Source organism: Dipodomys merriami, unplaced genomic scaffold (assembly GCF_024711535.1).
Source record: "Dipodomys merriami isolate MVZ:Mamm:240054 unplaced genomic scaffold, mDipMer1.0.p SCAF_10, whole genome shotgun sequence".
In the NCBI taxonomy this organism is placed as follows: Eukaryota; Metazoa; Chordata; class Mammalia; order Rodentia; family Heteromyidae; genus Dipodomys; species Dipodomys merriami.
This window is the reverse complement of record NW_027202271.1, coordinates 11,770,187-11,775,129: the sequence shown is the minus strand read 5'-3', so window position 1 is coordinate 11,775,129 and position 4,943 is coordinate 11,770,187.

Below are 4,943 nucleotides of genomic sequence, written 5' to 3'. Positions count from 1 at the left end.
CTCTCCAATTAACCATCAAAAAGCCCAAGTATAGTGGTGGCTCAAGTAGTAGAGTGCTCCTCTTGAGCAAAAATGCTCAGGGACAGCACCCAGGCCCAGAGTTCAAACCCCAGGACTGGCACATATACACAAAAACACTTGGTACTTAATTAGAGCTCTATGTGAATATTTAGAATGTAAAACTTAACCCAGGGCCAATGATTTCCCGTAGCATCATGGAATACTACCATGCTGATCTGGTACCATATTCATCACACATTGCTTGATACGCATCACTGTGCCCAGCTGGAGGTCAGGAAGGACTTTTGTAAGCTTTTCAGCCTAAGCTGTCCTCCAGCTCTGATCCTGCTGTTCTCATCCTCCTGAGTAGCTTAGATTGCAGGCATGAAGCACGAACACCCTGCTCTAGCAATTTATTTTCAGTTACTTTACTGTTTATTGAAAGCCCTCTGTTTGGTGCTTTTAACAAAATGGCAACCCATGTCCTTCCTCATATTTCATTGGTTTATATAGTTACAAAAACAAATACAACTGGCAAAACCAGCTTATGAACACACATATCTGCCTCTCAGAGCCATTAGAACAGATGGGCTCCCAGGACCTATAACCCCTGACCTCCTGATTATTAACATTCCTTCACCCTTCAGCAGTAAGCTCCACAGAGAGCCAGGCACTCCTAAGTCAATTCTGTGGCTCAGGATTTCTTCTAGACAGCTGCAGGAAATGTTTACTAGGTATTTTTGGTGCAAGTAGAGGAAACCACTGGAGCTGTTTGTTGTGTTTTGTTTTGTTTTTTAGAAAGAGATTTGTTAGGCTAGGTGGCTCATGCCTGTAATTCTAGCTACTCAGAAGGCTAAGAGCTAAGATCACAGTTCAAAACCAGCCTAGGCAGAAAAGTCAACGAGACTCTTATCTCCAAGTAACCATCAGAAAGCTGGAAGTGAAGCTGTGGCTCAAGTGGTAAAACACCAGCTTTGAGCTAAGGGACAGCACACAAGACTCAGTAGTAGCACAAAAGAATATTAGTGATATTAATAATAGAATAAGGAGACGTAATCTAAAAGAACAGGAAATTTAGAGGTAGGAGCATCTTCAAGGCTGGTTGATTCAGGTTTACCAACATCACCGATGCCCAGCTTTCCATTTCTTCCACTACCTTCCTTGGCATCAGCTTTGTGTTGAGACTGGAACCAACAGAGGGACATCACCTTTCCTTTCTTCACTGAGTAGAAGAGAGAAACAGGAGAGGTCCCCTGTAGAGCCAAGTCTTCTTTTCTATCTGGTTAGGCCAAGTGAGGTCCTTGACCACATTGGAGAAATCAGTGGTTCACCATGAAAGGAACAGTGCTGAATTTGCTTTGTTTTTTTTTTTTTTGTTTCATTTTTTTTTGCGGGGGGGGGGGTGTCCAGTCGTGGGGCCTGAACTCTGGGCCTGGGTGCTGTCCCTCAGCTCTTCAGCTCAAGGCTAGCGCTCTACCACTTGAGCCACAGCGCCACTTCTGGCTTTTTGCTTATGTGGTGCTGAGGAATCGAACCCAGGGCCTCATGCATGCAAGGCAAGCACTCTACCGCTGAGCCACCTTCCCAGCCCACAGTGCTGAATTTGCTTAGACCATTATCATCCTTTCCTGGGGCTGGCCCTAGTTTGATTTTCCATTACCATGTCTCTCTTGCGGTATGGAAAATACCTGAGTGAAGCAGATCCTGATGAGGAGAAGACAGGAAGGAAACGATGCTGGGAGAGAGATAGTGGCTCCTACAATAGATTCTATCCCTTCACAGTGTAGCTACAGGTGGGATCTGAACCCTCGGATGTCAGGAAAACATATAACCCAGTCCTTCTTCCTGATCAATGTGCTATCAGTGTACTTAATGCAACTAAGAGTAACAAAATAAAGTCTAAAGCTGGACACCAGTGGCTCACGCCTATAATCTTAGCTATTCAGAAGGCTGAGATCTAGGATCACAGTTCAAAGCCAGCCTGGGCAGGAAAGTCCATGAACCTCTCATCTTCAATAAACCTACCCCCTAAAAAAAGCCAAAAGTAGAGCTGTGGCTCAAGTGGTAGAACACTATCTGGAATAAAACAAACTCAGGGACAGCATCCAAGCCCTGAGCTCAAACCCCAGGATCAGCAAAATAGTAGATGATAGATAGATAGACAGACAGAGACAGAGACAGACAGACAGAGACAGAGAGATACATAAAAATAGAAACCAGTCTTACTTTAATTCATAACCACAAATAGGATAGGTTCTCCCTAATGCCTACACTCTCCTGGGATATTCCCTAAGTTGTTCTGCAGGGAAACCTTTCACAATTCTTTGGTGTTTTTCTCCTAAATGTCATTGAGGAAGTAGAAGCTGGGGCAAATAGATCTTTCCCCCATCAGCTCTACCACGTGGCCTGCTCTGTCCCTGCTTACTGCCTTCCCTCCTGCTATAGCGGATGAGCAGCTCCTCTTTCCAGGCAATGTGTTTTCTACTGGAGCCAGGATTCCAGCCCCATTCCTTTCCCAGCTCTCATCCTGGCAGCTAGTCCTCTCTTTTCAACCTTATTGCTATGAAAGGGTCCTATAAACTTGTATCTTAAAAACAATAGAACATCCAGACGTGTGGTGGCTCATGAAATCAGATCCTTTGACATTATTATACACAATCTTTCAGCGGCTTCTGGTTGTGGGTAGAACAAAATCAAAACATATCACAAGCTGGGCACTGTTAACTCATGCTTGTAATCTTAGCTATTCAGGAGGCTGGGATCACAATTAAAAGCCAGCCAAGCCTGGCACCGGTGGCTCACGCCTGTAATCCTAGCTATTCTGGAGGCTGAGATCTGAGGATCATGGTTCAAAGCCAGCCTGGGCAGGAAAGTCTGTGAAACTCTTATCTCCAAACCACCAGAAAACTGGAAGTGGCGGTGTTGCTCAAGGGGTAGAGCGCTCGCCTTGAGCTGAAGAGCTGAGGGACAGTGCTCAGGCCCAGAGTTCAAGCCCATGATGGACAAAAAAAAAAAAAAAAAAAAAAGCCAGCCAGGGGGTAGCAAAGTCCATGAGACTTTTTCTTTTTCTCTCTGGTTTTGTTTTTTTTTCTTTTCAGGGGCTTGAACTCGGCCTGAGCACTGTCCCTGAGCTCTTCAGCTCAAGGCTAGTATCCAGCTACTTGAGCCATAGCCCCACTTCTGGTTTTCTGGTGGTTAATTGGAGATGAGAGCCTCACAGGCTTTCCTGCCCAGGCTGGCTTTGAACAATGATTCTCAGATCTCAGCCTCCTGAGTAGCTAGGATTACAGGCATGAGCCACCGGTACCCGGCAACCTGAGACTTTTAGCCAATTAACCACTAAAAAGCTGGAAGTGGAGCTGTGGCTCGAGCAATAGAACAGAACACTAGCCTTGAGCACAAAAGCTAAAGGACAGTGCCCAGGCCCTAAGGTCAAGCCCCAGTAAAGTACTTCAACACTTTCTCCCCCAATGACTCAGTAACATGTATGAATTATTCATATTCTCCTGCTGACTTAACATCCCATTATATATTTGATATTTCAAATTCTCAAATACATTTGAGTGTATTTTAGGACTCTCTGCTCTCCACTAGAAGCTTTCCTACTTCCTGTAATTTCTCTGGAATATAAATCTGCATTTCCTATAATTTCACTACCTATGAAATGCCTCAATGTTGAGTAAATTAGTTTGTTCTCACTTTTTCTGTATTCAATTGTATTGACGCTTCTCATTCCCATATTATTCCAGATGAAGTTAATATCATTTTGCCAGTTATCTCCCCCCAAAAGTCTTCTTAGTAAGCCAGGTGCTGGGAACTCACATCTATAAATCTAGCTACCAAGGAGGCTGAGATCTGAGAACCATGGTTCAAAGTCAGCCCAGTCAGGAAAGACGGTGAGACTCTTATCTCCAATTAATCACCAAAAAGATGGAAGTGGAGCTATAGCTCAAGTGGTAGAGCATTGGCCTTGAGTGAAAAAGCCAAGTGAGAATTCAAGGCCATGAGTACAAGCCCCAGTGCTGGATCAACAACAACAAATTCTTACTGGCAAGTTGATTCGAATTCCATTTCCTTCCAGGGAAATGAAATGGTGTTGTTAGCTCCATTACTGCCCTCTTAATTTATATCCCTGTGTTAAACAGGACAGGTTGGACTCTGCTACAAGAAAAACGAAATCCCAGAATCTCAGAGGATTCACACAACGATGTTTTCTCTCACTCACACCAATACCAACGTGATGGGGGCTGCAATATTCAAACAGCTTTGAGCCTAGAACTCTGTTCTGGTAACTAAACTCCATGGGGACAGTGGAAGAGACAGTTTCTGCTTGGCAATTACCTATCTGTTCTGTTGAATTTCCAGCCTGCCCTGAATTAGGTAGAGTGGTAAGTCTAACCCCAGCCAAATGACTTCAAGCAGGAAGCAATGACTTACGTTCTTCAGGGTAAAAGCTTAAAAAGAGCTGGTGTAAATTTTCCTTGTGATCTTTTCTCTGGGCAGTCGATTGTTGAGATCATGAGTTGAGATGACAGAGTCAAGACAGATGAAATGACACAGACACTTCATCACAGCCCAGCTGCCCTGAGACGCACCTGGTTCATATCCAACCTCTGGGGGGAGGAAGGGTGGGGGGGGGGGATGGAAAATCTTTATTGTATCAAGGCCACTGAGATTCCAGGGCTAAACTGTACTGAATGTAAAACAACTCTCAACTAATAAAAAAAAATGATGTTAATAGTGGTAAGCGTGTTTTAAAAAAACAAAAGTTAAAATTGTGACTTTGCCAGTTGTCTATAATCCTAGCTTCTAGGGAGGCTGAGCTCTGAGGATCAAGGTTAAAAACCAGTGTAGGCAGGAAAGTAACTAACACTCTTATTTCCAATTGCCCATCAAAAAGCCACTAGTGGAACTATGGAACAGAGCACCAGCCCTGAGCAGAA